The following is a 19471-nucleotide window of genomic DNA, read 5'->3' on the forward strand; positions in this document are numbered from 1 at the left end:
TAAGTCTCTGCCCACTGCTTCTTCAGGAGGAAAGCCCCGAGGAAAAGCTTTGCCACAGAGCCCCATAAAACCCCATAGAGCCCCTCTTCATGGCCGAGCAGCTGGGAGCAATTGCTCCAGGTGCCCTGACTCAGGCTCACCCTCCTTTGTGCTCCAATCCTGCCAGAGCTGATGTGGGGGAGAGGGGCTCCCACCTTCGGCCTCTGCATGTTCTTTTTCGCACGGCCTGCCTAAGTGTGACTGCCGTCATCTCTTGTCTTTGAGGGAGCAGATGAGGATGAAGGTGAAACTCTCCTGGGGTTGGTTGTTTACGATGTGGACGGAGAGATCGCCCACACCTTCCACGCGCAGGTACGGCCAGTGCGTGCGGTAGGCTGCTGGGAGGGAAACCGTCCTCCTGCGGGTGTGGAGGGACGACTGCTGGCGGGAGGGAGGAGTGCAGCTGCCTTCCCCCATCAGCAGCGCCGCTCTGGCGTCCCACGGCAGCCCAGGGAGCGGAGCAGAGCAAGCCGGGGTTCTGCGGCTGGCAAAGGGAGCCGTGCGGATGTGCCGCGGCGCTTCCCGCTTTGTATCAGCAGGAGGAGCCCCGCAAAGCCTTCGGCCGTGCCAGATTGGAGGCGCGGAGCAACTGGGGAAACGCAGAACGCACCTGCGTGTGCCGAGTGGAAATTTACGGCAATTCGCAAAAGACAGCAGAGATTTTTAGTAGCAATAATGAGAATAAAAGGTCGGTTACTTTCTGCCCGCGCTGAGGGCGGTTACTGGAGCGGCGCGTTGGGGCCGTGTGACGTCATCACCCTGCGCCGCGAGGCCGAGCCGGCCGTGAGGAGGTAGTGCGGGGCCGCGCGATGCTCCAACGCCGCAGGGCAGCTCCGGGCTCCGAGCGCCGCTTCAGCTTCTACAAGTGGGTGTTCGCGGGGGCACCGGGGCGGGGGCCGCTCTGCGTTGGCCCCGTGGGGCCTCTGTGGTGTTCGGGGCCTCTGCTCGGTGTGGGGAGGTGCGCTGTGTCCCCGTCCCCCCCCAATCCAGGCTACATCGCTGCCTCGTTCCCCTCCACGGTTCGGCCATAAACTCCCCCAGTCCCTCTTTCTGACCCCCAGGGTCACACTGTCCCCCCAATCCCCCCCAACACTGACCTTTAGAGCCCCCCCAACTCCAGTTCCCCCATTCCTTTTCAACCCCCCCCCCCCCCCCGCCTCCCACCCAGTTCTCCATTTTTACTCCCGGGTCCCTTCCCCACCCTCACCTCATCCCTCCCCTCCTTATTCCCCCATTCTGATCCTCTGTCCCCCCTCCCAATACTCCCCTCAGTTCCTCTTGCCTCAGATCAGATGTCCACAACATAGACACCTCCCTGTGAGGTACCTCACTACTGCTAATTTGTGAGCCACTAATGCTCACATGTGGAGATTAAGGATAGGAAGGAGCTGTGCAGATGCAAATATCTGTTGAAATGTAGGCTGTTACTCCCAGAGCATGGCAGGACATTCCCTTGTCCAACAACACCTGCACTGTCAGTAGATATCCACATCTGGGACAACCGAAGCTGTCCCTGCTGTGCATAATGGGGGCAGCCTATAAAGGGATTTAGCCGAACAAGTGGAGTCGTGTGCCACTGGAGCATGACTAAGCTTATTTCTTTCTCTTCTCCTTTATCACCTGTATTTTCTAGATCTTCCTTGACTGCAGTGGCTGTTGTGTCATGGACATTCCTGCGTGTCCTCAGCAGTTATCAGCAAGCTTGTCCCAGCTTTTGTGTCTTCTTGCAGGACTTTATTGGATACAGCTAGTGATAGATGGAGATAAAACGAGGGATTCTTTTGCAAACTGTATCCTTAAGTGACCAGATGTGAAAGAGCCTATGACTCACATGCAGTACACCATGAAAAAGATTCTCTCATTTTGGTCACTTGAGCTATTATAGGATAACATCATTAACTGTTGCGTGGTCTTGATCAGGCTGCTTCCCAACTGCTTGATCAAGGAGAGCAGGCAGAAGCCTTTTGTCAGCAATCTGAGGTGTCTGCAGATCAATGAGCAGCTGCCTATTTCACACACACACACAGAATCACAAGGTTGGAAATGACCTGCAAGATCATCTAGTCCAACCACCCTCCCATTCCTATTAGTACCACAAGCACCAAACCATCTCTCGTTGCTCCTCATCCAGGCGCTTCTTGAACACTACCAGGGACGGCGACTCCACCACCTCCCTGGGCAGCCATTCCAGTGCCTGACCACCCTTTGAGAGAAAAAGTTTCTCCTAATATCCAACCTAAACCTCCTCTGGTATAACTTCTGGCCGTTTCCTCGGGTCCTACTATTTGCCTGGTAGAAGAGGCCAGACCTTTTTGTACCACAACCTCCCTTCAGGAAGTTGTAGAGTGCAGTGAGGTCTCCCCTGAGCCTCCTCTTCTCCAGACTGAACAATCCCAGCTCCCTCAGCCGCTCCTCATAAGACTTGTGCTCCAGACCCCTCACCAGTTTCGTTGCCCTTCTCTGGACACGTTCCAGGGCCTCAATGTCTTTCTTGTAGTGAGGGGCCCAAAACTGAACACAGTACTCGAGGTGCAGCCTCACCAGTGCTGAGTAGAGGGGGATGATCACCTCCCTGCTCCTGCTGGCCACACTATTTCTAATGCAGGCCAGGATGCCGTTGGCCCTCTTGGCCACCTGGGCACACTGTCGGCTCCTGTTCAGCCAAGCATCAACCAACACCCCCAGGTCCCTTTCCTCTTCACAATCATCCAACCACTCATCCCCAAGCCTGTAACGCTGCATGGGGTTGTTGTGGCCAAAGTGCAGAACCCGACACTTGGCCTTGTTAAACCTCACCCCATTCACCTCAGCCCAGCGATCCAGCTTATCTAGATCCCTCTGCAGGGCCTCCCTGCCCTCAGGCAGATCGACACCACCTCCCAACTTGGTGTCATCTGCAAACTTACTCAGGGTACACTCAATCCCTTCATCTAAGTCGTCAATGAAGATATTAAACAGGATGGGCCCCAGTACCGACCCTTGGGGGACACCACTTGTAACACGTCTCCAGCTAGACTTCACTCCATTGACCACCACCCGTTGAGCACGGCCCTCCAGCCAGTTCCTTATCCAACGGAGGGTAAAACTGTCCAAGCCACGGGCAGCCAGTCTCCGCAGAAGGATACTGTGAGAGACCATGTCAAAGGCTTTGCTGAAGTGCAGGTAGACTACATCAACTGCCTTTCCCTCATCTACCAGTCTGGTCACCCAGTCGTAGAAGGAGATGAGGTTGGTCAAACACGACCTGCCTTTCATGAACCCATGCTGGCTAGGCCTGATCCCGTGAACGCTGCGCACGAGCCGTGTGATCTCTCCCAGGAGGATTTGTTCCATGACCTTCCCTGGCACTGATGTCAGGCTGACAGGCCTGTAGTTCCCCGGATCCTCCTTACGGCCCTTCTTGTAGATGGGCGTCACATCAGCAAGCCTCCAATCCTCTGGAACCTCTCCAGTCAACCAGGAGCGCTGGTAGAGCCGAGAGCAGCTTAGCAGTCACCCCCGCCAACTCCCTCAGCACCCTAGGATGAAGCCCATCCGGTCCCATGGACTTGTGACTGTCCAGATGGAGGAGGAGCTCTCTAACTGTCTCCACCTCGATCTCCGGGGAGACATTCTGCGTGTCAGCCCAGATATCCAGATCAGGGCACAAAGTGCCCTGAAGATAGCTGGTCTGACTATTAAAGGCAGATGTAAAGAAGGCGTTGAGGACCTCAGCCTTCTCCTTGTCATCTGTGGTCACATTCCCCGCCGCATCAATTAAAGGATAGAGATTATCCTTGGTTTTTCTCTTGCCACTGATATATTTGTAAAAGGATTTCTTATTCTGCTCTACTGCAGTGGCCAATGTAAGTTCAAGATGGGCTTTCGCCTTCCGGACTTCCTCCCTGCATACCTTAGCAACTTCCTTGTAATCTCCCCTAGTAGCCTGTCCCTTCTTCCATAGGACATGGACTCTCTTTTTCTTCCTGAGTCTTGACAGTAATTCCCGGCTCATCCACACCGGTCTTCTCCCCCTACGGCTCGCCTTACAGTATTCAGGGACAGCCTGTTTTTGTGCCTTTAAGATTTCCACCTTGAGGAGCGTCCAGGCTTCCTGGACCCCTTTACCCTTAAGGAGCGACTCCCAAGGGACCCGTGCTACAAGCGTCCTGAGCAGGTCAAAGTCCGCCCTCTTGAGGTTCAAGATAGCAGTTTTGGTAGTCACCCTTCTGACATCTCCAAGAATAGAGAACTCTACAATTTCATGGTCGCTCTGCCCTAGACAGTCTCCAACCTTCACATCACCTACCAGACCTTCTTTGTTAGCAAAGAGCAGGTCAAGCAGGGCACCACCCCTGGTAGGCTCTCGTACCAGCTGTGTAAGGAAGCTATCTTCCACACACTCTAGAAACCTCTTGGACTGGAAGAGTGGACTATCTTGGACTATGGGAGCTGCAATTGCCCTGGCATTCTCTGGCCGAGCAGAACAACAGGCCACTGAGTTCAGCCAACTTCTTCACACAGCTGCTGGGGGGAAACACAGGCGATGCTCAGCTGGGTCTCACACTGGCCGACAGGGAGCTGGTCAGGGCTGTGACAGTCAGGGCAGCTTTGGCTGCTTTCACCTGACATGGACCTGATACTCACAGAGGAGTGTGAAGGCTCCAGCTGATAGAGTTTCCTTACAAGTAAAGGAGTAGACAGGGGTGGTGCGGGCCTACTGTTGTGTTAATAAGCACAGGAGCAGAGAGGGCTGATGTACCTCACGGCTTCTTTGCCTCTGTCTTCACCAGCAACGCTTCCCTGGCTTTCATGCCTGAAGGCAGGATTCCAGAGCACAACTGCCAAATGGTGGGAGAACTCCTCTACAGCAGCCCTGCCAAGAAGGTCTTGGGCTTCCCTGGGAGACAAAAAGCTTTACCTGTGTCAGCAGTGTGTGCTGGCAGCCCAGAAAGCCAACAGTATTCTGGACTGCAACAAAAGAGCGGTGGGCAGCAGGGCGAGGGAGGCGATCGTCCTCCTCTACTCTGCCTTCATGAGGCTCCATCTAAAGTACTGTGAATCCTCTTGTGGTGTCCTGGCCCATCTCGTGGCTTGGAAGATCATGGTGATCTTACTTCTGTCTCATCAGCTGATGGCAGGTCACAGGAACGCTGGCGGGTTGGGTAGTGGGTGGTTGCTGAGATGATGGATCTCTGCTGAATGAGGCATCTGGAGGTGGGGGCTCTGGGGCCGGGCCGCTCCGCTCCAGGGCCGGGCCAGGTTTTCATTTCTTTATGTACTGCTGTGTTGCTGCAGCTGCCCTTCTGTACTGTTACTGCTTTTTTTGTTCGTGAATATTAAAACGTGTTATCTCCGTGTTGGTTGTCATCCTGCTCTCTTTTCTCTGTTTTGCAGGTCAGCTCGTGTTGGAAGTTGGTGGTGTCACTGTATGAATGAAGGTCAGTTCAGGAGCAGCTGCTGATGGAAGGAATGAAGTCCACGGTAATGAGCTGAATCATCTCCTGGTAAGGTGTCAGAGCTGGCAGTAACCATGTCTGTCGTTGTGAAAAGCAGAGGGCTGGCTCATCCAAGTGCTTGCTGACTGATGTGTGAGAGCATCTGCCTTCTCCAACTGAACAATAAGAAAGCTGGATATGCTGAATCATTACAGCTTATGCAGAAGTTGTGAAAATGCTCTCAAATGTTTCCTTTAGTGATAAGCTGTGTCTTGGCACTGTGATGGTCCTGTCTATGATCTGGAGCACTGCATCTCTTGCAAGCCTTGTGTGCCCATTTCCATGAACCTTTCTTTCTTTCACTCTTCAGAAGAAGTGCTGGGTGCTTTTGGGGGAATCATGAAGGAGGCTGTCAGAAAGCCAGCTGTGATTTTCCTCACATGAAAGGATGCAATGGGAATGGACTGTCATTGCCACCAAGCAGAAGTGAGCTTCTTATGTCGTGAAAGATATAATCTAGATTATTGATTATGAGCAGTTGCAGTGCGATAGGGGACGTGAAGTAACTGTTTGTGTGGGAGTTCAGGGAAGAGCCATGAGAAGTGAAATGGCAGTTTGTGTTTTGGCTGTCAAAATGGTGGAGCTTTACTGGAGTGAAAGGTGTGAGCTTTCTGTAGGCAGGCCCCGGATTTATTTCTGTAAGCAGGCCCCCTCTCAGATTGGTTTTTGCTTGCTGCTTGCTGTGCCTGCCTGCCTGCTCCCTGTGCTTGCTGCATCTGATACCAGTGGTGGTGGCCAGGCTCCCCAGGGCTGTGGGCCTGGTCCTGAGCTGCTGCAGCTTAAAGACCATCTGCGTTTGGGTTGTCCTTCCTGGAGCATCAGGTTGGACTTGGTGATCCTTGTGGATCCCTTACAATTTGGGATGTTCTGTGATTCTATGATCTTGGTGGTTTGCCTGGAAAATACCAGGTGATTTTTTTCCCTCATTTTTTCCTGGCATTTGAACTTGTAGTTTCACTTCTAAATGTGAGAGTGGAGTTGGATAAGGGGAGGGTAAGTTGCTTCTTTATTTGCTGTTCTCCCAGGTGGGTCTGTGTATTTAGTGCCCAAGTTGTGGTAGCTCTGTAACTGGGAGTGTTCCTAATGGTCATAAAAAGTCTTTGCTGCCAGCACAGAATTTGGCCACAGGACTGCCTGCTGGGTTAAGTTGTGTAGATTGATTATCTGCTCCTTGAGATGGTCTGTTCTGTTTATTTTTTCCAAGACGTCAGGTTTTGAGGTCACTGAGATGTACGGATTAATCAATCACTTGCAGCTTGTTTGAGCTTGAAGCAGTTGAATCGTCCCACACAGCACTGTTAAATCAAACCTTATAATGGCTTTGGGATCGTAGCTCTGCGCTGTGCCCCTGGTGTGAATGTCTGTGCTGCAGGTGGCATCCGTCCTGTCGTTCCACTGTGCCCCTCATTGGCAGCAGGTATCACCCTCAGCTTTCTACCTCACACAGCAGAGATTTGGTCACTTTCCAGTTTCTCTGTGGCACCCCCTGTGCTGTTAGTTCTCTTTCTGTGTTGGTGTCCTGTCTAGTCTTCAGCTTGCCCCAGGATGCCAGGCCAGCTGAAAAGAATTTTCAACTTGTATCCATCCTGATATTTTTATGTACTGTCCTTTGTCTTGATGAGGAACACCCTGCAGTCTTCTGAAGAAATCACCATTTCAGACGTGCGTATCGCTTACCTGTATAGCCAATTACTGCTCTCAAGGCTCTTGTTCTCTAATGCGTTCAGTTCAGGATCAGTCCCTGTCCTTTGTCCTCCCTGCTTTGCTGTCCTGTATGGATTTACCTAAGGTTTTTCTTCAGCCTGCTTTCCTTTCAGTTCTGACAACGATTCAACGTTTCCCGTTCGTTTCTCGGCGCTTCTGCCCGCGGTCGTTTCTGCAGCTCCAATAAGCCGCCCCGTCCCCGTGCCCTCCGCCGGGTAAGGACGGGGCGGCGCAAACGGCCGTGTCGTAGCACTGCGAGCGCCGGCCCCGTTCCTCCCCCGCATCCCCTCCCCTCCTCGGCACCGCGTGGGAAATGGCTGGGGTGGGATTCCGGGAGAGCTGGGGCGGCTCCGCCTGCAGAAGAGGAGGCTCGGGGCGATCCCGGGCGCGGCCACCGGTCCGCGCAGGGAGGCGCGGAGAGGACGGAGCCGGGCTGTGCCCGGCGGTGCCCAGCAGCTCCCGTGCTGCAGGGAGCTTCCCCAGGGTTGGGATCCAAAATTGCCCCTGAAGCTCAGCACCCAGCCGTGGTGTGCGCACCTCCTACGTGCCTCCCACCTCGCTGTGCCAGCAACAGAGCAGCCTGCCCCCAGCAGCCGCCCGCAGAAATGACTTTCCCTTTCTCCTGTGAGCCTCCCTGCAGGCTCCAGTGCTCCCACGCCCTTCTCCAGGGCCACCCCTGTTCCCAGAGAGCCTTGCCCAGGGCAGTGTGTTGGTGCTGGCCTGGCTGGCTGCTCCTGCTTTTCTCCCTGTGCTCCTTGCAGGGCCACGAGTTGGCAGGGCTGCTCTGCAGAGGCGGGGGCTGCGCTGCCCTGGACCCCAGGATGACCTTCCCTGGCTGTGCTGCTCCAGGGAGAAGCAGACTCAGCCGGCTGGGGATCTCTGCTGCTGAGTCCCTCTCCATCTGCCCTGATAAATCAGCAGCCAAGGACGGTGCTGGGCAGGACCCAGGGGTGCCTCTAAGGGCTCGACAGGCAACTGAGCAATGCAAGGAGTCACAGAATGACAGAATGATAGAATGCTTTACCTTACAGGTCATCTGGTCCAACCTCCCTGCAGTGAACTGGGACCCTACGCTGGGTCAGGCGCTCAGAGCCTGCTCCAGCCTCTCCCTGAATGCCTCCAAGGATTGAGCTTCCACCACCTCCCTGGGCAACATGTGCCACTGCCTCACCGCTCTTGTCATGAAAGACTTTTTCCTTTAATGCAATCTAAATCTCCCCTCTCTTACTCGGACACTATTTCCCCTTTCGTTACAACAGTTCCACCAGGGAGGCCAGCTCTGGCACAGCGGGGCACCCTGCCACGGCTTTGGGCAGAGTGGTGGAGATGCAGCCCAGGGCGAGGAGGGCGAGGCTGAGGAGGAAGAAGCGCATGGGGTGTGCAGGCGGTGGTCGAGGGCTGCGGCTGTGCTGATGAGGCCATTGCCCAGGCCACTTTGTCCAGATCTCAAGGCAAGGCCTCTTTATCCTCAAGCAGGTCTAAACTCCTCCCAGCTTAGCATCATCCACAAACTGATTGATACAACCAACAGATCTTTAGTGGAACCAACAGTAAAAACAAGATAGAGAAATGGCCTTAAAATGGAGCCCAGCAGAATTCAACAGGTTCATCAGACACACAGGGACTGTCAGGACAAAGTCACCGAATCCTCCAGTGCAGCCATGTTTTAGTTGTCAAGGGACATTCTAAGGCATGCATAGCCAAGGCTTTATGATGCCATGAGCCACCTCCCTGACAAAAGCTCGAGATCTGGGAAACCTGGCAACAGAACACCAGCTGTGATGCAAGGCAGCCAGCCAACAAAGGCACGCACTCAGGGGCCAGAACTCCAGCCAGCCAGCCAGCCAGCCAGCCAAGGAAGGCAGGCAGGGGCCAGGACTCCAGCCAGTCAGCCAAAGCAGGCAGGCAGAGGCCATGACTCCATCCAGCCAGCCAAGACAGGCAAGCAGGAACCAGGACTCAAGCCAGCCATGCAAGACAGGCAAGCAGGAGCCAGGACTCCAACCAGCCAGCCAAGGCAGGTAGGTAAGAAACATGTCTACAGCCATAAAGCCAAGGCAGGCAGGCAGGCAGGGGCCATGACTACAGCCAGCCAGCCAAGGCAGGCAGGCATGGACATGACTACAGCCAGCCAGCCAAGGCAGGAAAGCAAGGACCACGACACCAGCGAGCCAGCCAGACAAGGCAGGTAGGCAGGGGCCAGGACTCCAGCCAGCCAGCCATGGCAGACAGGCAGGCAGGGGCCAGGACTCCAGCCAGCCAGCCAAGGCAGGCAAGCTAGGACCACGACTACAGGCAGCCAGACAAGGAAGGCAGGCAGTGGCCAGGACTCCAGGCAGCCAGACATGGCAGGCAGGCAAGGACCATGACTCCAGTCAGCCAGCCAAGGCAGGCGGGCAGGAGTCAGGACTCCAGCCAGCCAGCCAAGGCAGGCAGGCAGGAGCCAGGACTCCAGCCAGCCAGACATGGCAGGCAAGGAGGGCCACGGTTCCAGCCAGCCAGCCAAGGCAGGCAGGCAGGAGCCAGGACTCCAGCCAGCTAGCCAAGGCAGGCAGGCAGGAGCCAGGACTCCAGCCAGCCAGCCAACGCAGGCAAGGAAGCACCACGACTACAGGCTGCCAGACAAGGCCGGCAGGCAGTGCCCAGGACTCCAGCCAGCCAGACATGGCAGGCATGGAGGGCCACGGTTCCAGCAAGCCAGCCAAGGAGGCAGGAAGGGGCCACAACCACAGCCCGCCACCGAAAAGAGGCAGGCAGGGTCCACAGTTCCAGCAAGCTAGCCAAGGCAGGCAGGCAGAAGCCAGGACTCCAGCCATCCAGTCAAGGCAGGCAGGCAGACCGGAGCCAGGACTCTAGTGACCCAGCCAAGGCAGGCAGGCAGGAGCCAGGACTCCAGTCAGACAGTCAAGGCAGGCAGGCAGGAGTCAGGACTCCAGCCAGCCAGCCAAGGCAGGCAGGCAGGGGCCAGGACTCCAGCCAGCTAGCCAAGGCGGGGAGGCAGGAGCCAGGACTCCAGTCAGCCAGCCAAGGCAGGCAGGCAAGGACCATGACTACAGGCTGCCAGACAAGGCAGGCAGGCAGTGGCCAGGACTCCAGGCAGCCAGACATGGCAGGCAAGGAGGGCCACGGTTCCAGCAAGCCAGCCAAGGCAGGCAGGCAGGGGCCACAACCACAGCCAGCAAGACAAAAGACGCAGGCAGTGTCCACAGTTCCAACTAGCCGGCCATGGCAGGCAGGCAGGAGCCAGGACTCCAGTAAGTCAGCCAGCCAAGGCAGGCAGGCAGGAGCCAGGAATCGAGCCAGCCAGCCAAGGCAGGCAGGCAGGAGCCAAGACTCTATCCAGCAAGCCAAGGCAGGCAAGCAAGGACCACGACTTCAGGCTGCCAGCCAAGGCAGGCAGGCAGGAGCCAGGACTCCAGTCAGCAAGCAAATGCAGGCAGGGAGGAGCCAGGACTCCAGCCAGCCAGCCAAGGCAGGCAGGAAGACAGGAGCCATGAATCTAGCCACCCAGCCAAAGCAGGCAGGCAGGAGCCAGGACTCCAGCCTACCTGCCATGGCAGGCAGGCAGGAGCCAGGACTCCAGTCAGCCAGCCAAGGCAGGCAGGCAGGAGCCAGGACTCCAGTCAACCAGCCAAGGCAGGCAGGCAGGAGCCAGGACTCCAGTCAACAAGCGAATGCAGGCAGGCAGGAGCCAGGACTCCAGTCAGGAAGCCAATGCAGGGAGGCAGGAGCCAGGACTCCAGCCAGCTAGGCAAGGCAGGCAGGCAGGAGTCAGGACTCCAGTTAGGCAGCCAAGGCAGACAGGAAGGAGCCAGGACTCCAGCCAGCCAGCCAAGGCAGGCAGGAAAGAGCAAGGACTCCAGCCAGCCAGCCATGGCAGGCAGGCAGGAGCCAGGACTCCAGTCAGCCAGCCAAGGCAGGCAGGCAGGAGCCAGGACTCCAGTCAGCCAGCCAAGGCAGGCAGGCAGGAGCCAAGACTCCAGCCAGCCAGCCAAGGCAGGCAGGCAGGAGCCAGGACTCCAGTCAGCAAGCGAATGCAGGCAGGCAGGAGCCAGGACTCCAGCCAGCCAGCCAAGTCAGACAGGCAAGGACCATGTCTCGAGTCAGCCAGCCAAGGAAGGCAGGCAGGAGCCAGGACTCCAGCCAGCCTGACAAGGCAGGCAGGCAGGAGGCAGGACTCCCGTCAGCAAGCCAATGCATGCAGGCAGGAGCCAGGACTCCAGCCAGCTAGCCAAGACAGGCACGCAGGAGTCAGGACTCCAGTCAGCCAGCCAAGGCACGCAGGCAGGAGCCAAGACTCCAGCCAGCGAGCCAAGGCAGGCAGGCAGGAGCCAGGACTCCAGTCAGCCAGCCAAGGCAGGCGGGCAAGGACCATGACTCCAGTCAGCCAGCCAAGGAAGGCAGGCAGAAGCCAGGACTCCAGCCAGCTAGCCAAGGCAGGCAGGCAGGAGGCAGGACTCCAGCCAGCCAGCCAAGGCAGGCAAGGAAGGACCACAACTACAGGCTGCCAGACAAGGCCGGCAGGTAGTGCCCAGGACTCCAACCAGCCAGACATGGCAGGAAAGGAGGGCCACGGTTCCAGCAAGCCAGCCAAGGAGGCAGGCAGGGGCCACAACCACAGCCAGCCACCGAAAAGAGGCAGGCAGGGTCCACAGTTCCAGCCAGCTAGCCGAGGCAGGAAGGCAGAAGCCAGGACTCCAGCCATCCAGTCAAGGCAGGCAGGCAGACCGGACCCAGGACTCTAGTGACCCAGCCAAGGCAGGCAGGCAGGAGCCAGGACTCCAGCCAGCCAGCCAAGGCAGGCAGGCCGGGGCCAGGACTCCAGCCAGATAGCCAAGGCGGGCAGGCAGGAGCCAGGACTCCAGTCAGCCAGCCAAGGCAGGCAGGCAGGGGCCAGGACTCCAGCCAGCCAGCCAAGGCAGGTAGGCAAGGACCATGACTACAGGCTGCCAGACAAGGCAGGCAGGCAGTGGGCAGGACTCCAGGCAGCCAGACATGGCAGGCAAGAAGGGCCACGGTTCCAGCAAGCCAGCCAAGGCAGGCAGGCAGGAGCCAAGACTCTATCCAGCAAGCCAAGGCAGGCAAGCAAGGACCACGACTACAGGCTGCCAGCCAAGGCAGGCAGGCAGGAGCCAGGACTCCAGCCAGCCAGCCAAGGCAGGCAGGCAGGAGCCAGGACTCCAGTCAACAAGCGAATGCAGGCAGGCAGGAGCCAGGACTCCAGCCAGCCTGCCAAGTCAGACAGGCAAGGACCATGACTCCAGCCAGCCAGCCAAGGCAGGCAGGCAGGAGCCAGGACTCCAGTCAGCCAGCCAAGGCAGGCAGGCAGGAGGCAGGACTCCAGCCAGCCAGCCAAGGCAGGCAGGCAGGAGCCAGGACTCCAGCCAGCCAGCCAAGGCTGGCAGGCAGGAGCGAGGACTCCAGCCAGCTAGCCAAGGCAGGCAAGCAACGACCATGACTACAGGCGGGCAGACAAGGCAGGCAGGCAGTGGGCAGGACTCCAGGCAGCCAGACATGGCAGGCAAGGAGGGCCAGGAATCCAGCCAGCCAGACAAGGCAGACAGGCAAGGACCTTGACTCCAGCCAGCCAGCCTAGATAGGCAGGCAGGAGCCAGGACTCCAGCCAGCCAGACATGGCAGGCAAGGAGGGCCACGGTTCCAGCCAGCTAGCCAAGGCAGGCAGGCAGGGGCCACAACCACAGACAGCCATCCAGCCAAGGCAGGCAGGTAGGCAGGAGCCAGGACTCTATCCACCCAGCCAAGGCAGGCAGGCAGGAGCCAGGACTCCGGTCAGCCAGCCAAGGCAGGCAAGCAAGGACCATGACTCCAGTCAGCCAGCCAAGGAAGGCAGGCAGGAGCCAGGACTCCAGCCAGCTAGCCAAGGCAGGCAGGCAGGAGGCAGGACTCCCGTCAGCAAGCCAATGCAGGCAGGCAGGAGCCAGGACTCCAGCCAGCTAGCCAAGGCAGACAGGCAGGAGCCAGGACTCCAGCCAGCCAGCCAAGGCAGGCAAGCAAGGACCATGACTACAGGCGGCCAGAGAAGGCAGGCAGGCAGTGGGCAGGACTCCAGGCAGCCAGACATGGCAGGCAAGGAGGGCCACGGTTCCAGCAAGCCAGCCAAGGCAGGCAGGCAGGGGCCACAACCACAGCCAGCCAGACAAAAGACGCAGGCAGTGTCCACAGTTCAAACTAGCCGGCCATGGCAGGCAGGCAGGAGTCAGGACTCCAGTAAGTCAGCCAGCCAAGGCAGGCAGGCAGGAGCCAGGAATCCAGCCAGCCAGCCAAGGCAGGCAGGCAGGAGCCAAGACTCTATCCAGAAAGCCAAGGCAGGCAAGCAAGGACCACGACTACAGGCTGCCAGCCAAGGCAGGCAGGCAGGAGCCAGGACTCCAGTCAGCAAGCGAATGCAGGCAGGGAGGAGCCAGGACTCCAGCCAGCTAGGCAAGGCAGGCAGGCAGGAGTCAGGACTCCAGTCAGCCAGGCAAGGCAGGCAGGAAGGAGCCAGGACTCCAGCCAGCCAGCCAAGGCAGGCAGGAAGACAGGAGCCATGAATCTAGCCACCCAGCCAAAGCAGGCAGGCAGGAGCCAGGACTCCAGTCAGCCAGCCAAGGCAGGCAGGCAGGAGCCAGGACTCCAGTCAACCAGCCAAGGCAGGCAGGCAGGAGCCAGGACTCCATCCAGCCTGCCAAGGCAGGCAGGCAGGAGCCAGGACTCCAATCAACAAGCGAATGCAGGCAGGCAGGAGCCAGGACTCCAGTCAGGAAGCCAATGCAGGGAGGCAGGAGCCAGGACTCCAGCCAGCTAGGCAAGGCAGGCAGGCAGGAGTCAGGACTCCAGTTAGGCAGCCAAGGCAGACAGGAAGGAGCCAGGACTCCAGCCAGCCAGCCAAGGCAGGCAGGAAAACAGGAGCCAGGACTCTAGCCACCCAGCCAAGGCAGGCAGGAAAGAGCAAGGACTCCAGTCAGCCAGCCATGGCAGGCAGGCAGGAGCCAGGACTCCAGTCAGCCAGCCAAGGCAGGCAGGCAGGAGCCAGGACTCCAGTCAGCCAGCCAAGGCAGGCAGGCAGGAGCCAGGACTCCAGCCAGCCAGCCAAGGCAGGCAGGCAGGAGCCAGGACTCCAGTCAGCAAGCGAATGCAGGCAGGCAGGAGCCAGGACTCCAGCTAGCCAGCCAAGTCAGACAGGCAACGACCATGTCTCGAGTCAGCCAGCCAAGGAAGGCAGGCAGGAGCCAGGACTCCAGCCAGCCTGCCAAGGCAGGCAGGCAGGAGGCAGGACTCCCGTCAGCAAGCCAATGCATGCAGGCAGGAGCCAGGACTCCAGCCAGCTAGCCAAGACAGGCACGCAGGAGTCAGGACTCCAGTCAGCCAGCCAAGGCAGGCAGGCAGGAGCCAAGACTCCAGCCAGCCAGCCAAGGCAGGCAGGCAGGAGCCAGGACTCCAGTCAGCCAGCCAAGGCAGGCGGGCAAGGACCATGACTCCAGTCAGCCAGCCAAGGAAGGCAGGCAGAAGCCAGGACTCCAGCCAGCTAGCCAAGGCAGGCAGGCAGGAGGCAGGACTCCAGCCAGTCAGCCAACGCAGGCAAGGAAGGACCACGACTACAGGCTGCCAGACAAGGCCGGCAGGTAGTGCCCAGGACTCCAGCCAGCCAGACATGGCAGGAAAGGAGGGCCACGGTTCCAGCAAGCCAGCCAAGGAGGCAGGCAGGGGCCACAACCACAGCCAGCCACCGAAAAGAGGCAGGCAGGGTCCACAGTTCCAGCCAGCTAGCCAAGGCAGGCAGGCAGAAGCCAGGACTCCAGCCATCCAGTCAAGGCAGGCAGGCAGACCGGACCCAGGACTCTAGTGACCCAGCCAAGGCAGGCAGGCAGGAGCCAGGACTCAAGCCACCCAGCCATGGCAGGCAGGCAGGAGCCAGGACTCCAGTCAGCAAGTGAATGCAGGCAGGCAGGAGCCAGGACTCCAGCCAGCCAGCCAAGGCAGGCAGGCCGGGGCCAGGACTCCAGCCAGATAGCCAAGGCGGGCAGGCAGGAGCCAGGACTCCAGTCAGCCAGCCAAGGCAGGCAGGCAGGGGCCATGACTCCAGCCAGCCAGCCAAGGCAGGTAGGCAAGGACCATGACTACAGGCTGCCAGACAAGGCAGGCAGGCAGTGGGCAGGACTCCAGGCAGCCAGACATGGCAGGCAAGAAGGGCCACGGTTCCAGCAAGCCAGCCAAGGCAGGCAGGCAGGAGCCAAGACTCTATCCAGCAAGCCAAGGCAGGCAAGCAAGGACCACGACTACAGGCTGCCAGCCAAGGCAGGCAGGCAGGAGCCAGGACTCCAGCCAGCCAGCCAAGGCAGGCAGGCAGGAGCCAGGACTCCAGTCAACAAGCGAATGCAGGCAGGCAGGAGCCAGGATTCCAGCCAGCCTGCCAAGTCAGACAGGCAAGGACCATGACTCCAGCCAGCCAGCCAAGGCAGGCAGGCAGGAGGCAGGACTCCAGCCAGCCAGCCAAGGCAGGCAGGCAGGAGCCAGGACTCCAGCCAGCCAGCCAAGGCTGGCAGGCAGGAGCGAGGACTCCAGCCAGCTAGCCAAGGCAGGCAAGCAACGACCATGACTACAGGCGGGCAGACAAGGCAGGCAGGCAGTGGGCAGGACTCCAGGCAGCCAGACATGGCAGGCAAGGAGGGCCAGGAATCCAGCCAGCCAGACAAGGCAGACAGGCAAGGACCTTGACTCCAGCCAGCCAGCCTAGATAGGCAGGCAGGAGACAGGACTCCAGCCTGCCAGCCAAGGCAGGCGGGCAGGAGTCAGGACTCCAGTCAGCCAGCCAAGGCAGGCAGGCAGGAGCCAGGACTCCAGCCAGCCAGCCAAGGCTGGCAGGCAGGAGCGAGGACTCCAGCCAGCTAGCCAAGGCAGGCAAGCAACGACCATGACTCCAGTCAGCCACCCAAGGCAGGCAGGCAGGGGCCAGGACTCCAGCCAGCCAGACACGGCAGGCAGGCAAAGACCATGACTCCAGTCAGCCACCCAAGGCAGGCAGGCAGGGGCCAGGACTCCAGCCAGCCAGACACGGCAGGCAGGCAAAGACCATGACTCCAGTCAGCCACCCAAGGCAGGCAGGCAGGAGCCAGGACTCCATGCAGCCAGACATGGCAGGCAAGGAGGGCCACGTTTCCAGCAAGCCAGCCAAGGCAGGCAGGCAGGGGCCACAACCACAGACAGCCATCCAGCCAAGGCAGGCAGGTAGGCAGGAGCCAGGACTCTAGCCACCCAGCCAAGGAAGGCAGGCAGGAGCCAGGACTCCAGTCAGCCAGCCAAGGCAGGCAAGCAAGGACCATGACTCCAGTCAGCCAGCCAAGGAAGGCAGGCAGGAGCCAGGACTCCAGCCAGCTAGCCAAGGCAGGCAGGCAGGAGGCAGGACTCCCGTCAGCAAGCCAATGCAGGCAGGCAGGAGCCAGGACTCCAGCCAGCTAGCCAAGGCAGGCAGGCAGGAGCCAGGACTCCAGCCAGCCAGCCAAGGCAGCTGGGACCATGACTACAAGCAGCCAGAGAAGGCAGGCAGGCAGTGGGCAGGACTCCAGGCAGCCAGACATGGCAGGCAAGGAGGGCCACGGTTCCAGCAAGCCAGCCAAGGCAGGCAGGCAGGAGCCAGGACTCCAGTCAGCCAGCCATGGCAGGCAGGCAGGAGGCAGGACTCCAGCCAGCCAGCCAAGGCAGGCAGGCAGGGGCCTGGACTCCTGCCAGCCTGCCAAGGCAGGTAGACATGGGCCAGGACTCCAGTCAGCCAGCCAAGGCAGGCAGGCAGGAGCCAGGACTCCAGTCAGCCAGACAAGGTAGGCAAGGAGGGCCACGGTTCCAGCCAGACAGCCAATGCAGGCAGGCAAGGACCATGACTCCAGCCAGCCAACCAAGGCAGACAGGCAGGGGCCAGGACTCCAGCCAGCCTGCCAAGGCAGGCAGGCAGGAGCCAGGACTCCAGTCAGCCAGCCAAGGCAGGCAGGCAGGAGCCAGGACTCCAGTCAGCCAGCCAAGGCAGGCAGGCAGGAGCCAGGACTCCAGCCAGCCAGCCAAGGCAGGCAGGCAGGAGCCAGGACTCCAGTCAGAAAGCGAATGCAGGGAGGCAGGAGCCAGGACTCCAGCCAGCCTGCCAAGTCAGAAAGGCAAGGATCATGACTCCAGTCAGCCAGGCAAGGAAGGCAGGCAGGAGCCAGGACTCCAGTCAGCCAGCCAAGGCAGGCAGGCAGAAGCCAGGACTCCAGCCAGCCAGCCAAGGCAGGCAGGCAGGGGCCAGGACTCCAGCCAGCCAGACAAGGCAGACAGGCAAGGACCATGACTCCAATCAGCCAGCCAAGGCAGGCAGGCAGGAGGCAGGAGTCCAGTCAGCCAGCCAAGGCAGGAAGGCAGGAGCCAGGACTGCAGTCTGCCAGCCAAGGCAGGAAGGCAAGGACCATGACTGCAGTCAGCCAGGCAAGGAAGGCAGGCAGGAGCCAGGACTCCAGTCAGCCAGCCAAGGCAGGCAGGAAGACTGGAGCCAGGACTCTATCCACCCAGCCAAGGCAGGCAGGCAGGAGCCAGGACTCCAGTCAGCAAGTGAATGCAGGCAGGCAGGAGCCAGGACTCCAGTCAGCTAGCCAAGGAAGGCAGGCAGGAGTCAGGACTCCAGCCAGCCTGCCAAGGCAGGCAGGCAGGAGGCAGGACTCCCGTCAGCTAGCAAAGGCAGGCAGGCAGGAGCCAGGACTCCAGCCAGCCAGGCAAGGCAGGCAGGCAGGGGCCAGGACTCCAGCCAGCCTGCCAAGGCAGGTAGGCATGGGCCAGGACTCCAGTCAGCCAGCCAAGGCAGGCAGGCAGGAGTCAGGACGCCAGTCAGCCAGCCAAGGCAGGCAGGCAGGAGTCAGGACGCCAGTCAGCCAGCCAAGGCAGGCGGGCAGGATTCAGGACTCCAGCCATCCAGCCAAGGCAGGCAGGCAGGGGCCAGGACTCCAGCCAGCCAGACAAGGCAGACAGGCAAGGACCATGACTCCAGTTAGCCAGCCAATGCAGGCAAGCGAGGACCACGACTACAGGCTGCCAGACAAGGCAGGCAGGCAGTGGCCAGGACTCCAGCCAGCCAGACAAGGCAGACAGGCAGGAGCCAGGACTCCAGCCAGCCAGCCATGGCAGGCAGGCAGGAGCCAGGACTCTAGTCACCCAGCCATGGCAGACAGGCAGGAGCCAGGACTCCAGCCAGCCAGGCAAGGCAGGCAGGCAGGGGCCAGGACTCCAGCCAGCCTGCCAAGGCTGGCAGTCAAGGACCATGACTCCAGTCAGCCAACCAAGGCAGGCAGGCAGGAGCCAGGACTCCAGCCAGCTAGCAAAGGCAGACAGGCAGGAGCCAGGACTCCAGTCAGCCAGCCATGGCAGGCAGGCAGGAGGCAGGACTCCAGCCAGCCTGCCAAGGCAGGTAGGCATGGGCCAGGACTCCAGTCAGCCAGCCAAGGCAGGCAGGCAGGAGCCAGGACTCCAGTCAGCCAGCCAAGGCAGGCAGGCAGGAGCCAGGACTCCAGCCAGCCAGCCAAGGCAGGCAGGCAGGAGCCAGGACTCCAGTCAGAAAGCGAATGCAGGGAGGCAGGAGCCAGGACTCCAGCCAGCCTGCCAAGTCAGAAAGGCAAGGACCATGACTCCAGTCAGCCAGGCAAGGAAGGCAGGCAGGAGCCAGGACTCCAGTCAGCCAGCCAAGGCAGGCAGGCAGAAGCCAGGACTCCAGCCAGCCAGCCAAGGCAGGCAGGCAGGGGCCAGGACTCCAGCCAGCCTGCCAAGGCAGGTAGGCATGGGCCAGGACTCCAGTCAGCCAGCCAAGGCAGGCAGGCAGGAGCCAGGACTCCAGTCAGCCAGCCAAGGCAGGCAGGCAGGAGCCAGGACTCCAGCCAGCCAGCCAAGGCAGGCAGGCAGGAGCCAGGACTCCAGTCAGAAAGCGAATGCAGGGAGGCAGGAGCCAGGACTCCAGCCAGCCTGCCAAGTCAGAAAGGCAAGGACCATGACTCCAGTCAGCCAGGCAAGGAAGGCAGGCAGGAGCCAGGACTCCAGTCAGCCAGCCAAGGCAGGCAGGCAGAAGCCAGGACTCCAGCCAGCCAGAAAAGGCTGGCAGGCAGGAGCCAGGACTCCAGCCAGCCTGACATGGCAGGCAAGGAGGGCCACGGTTTCAGCAAGCCAGCCATGGCAGGCAGGCAGGGGCCACAACCACAGCCAGCCATCCAGCCAAGGCAGGCAGGTAGGCAGGAGCCAGGACTCCA

The sequence above is a fragment of the Lagopus muta genome, chromosome 30, assembly GCF_023343835.1.
Source record: "Lagopus muta isolate bLagMut1 chromosome 30, bLagMut1 primary, whole genome shotgun sequence".
NCBI classification, from domain to species: Eukaryota; Metazoa; Chordata; class Aves; order Galliformes; family Phasianidae; genus Lagopus; species Lagopus muta.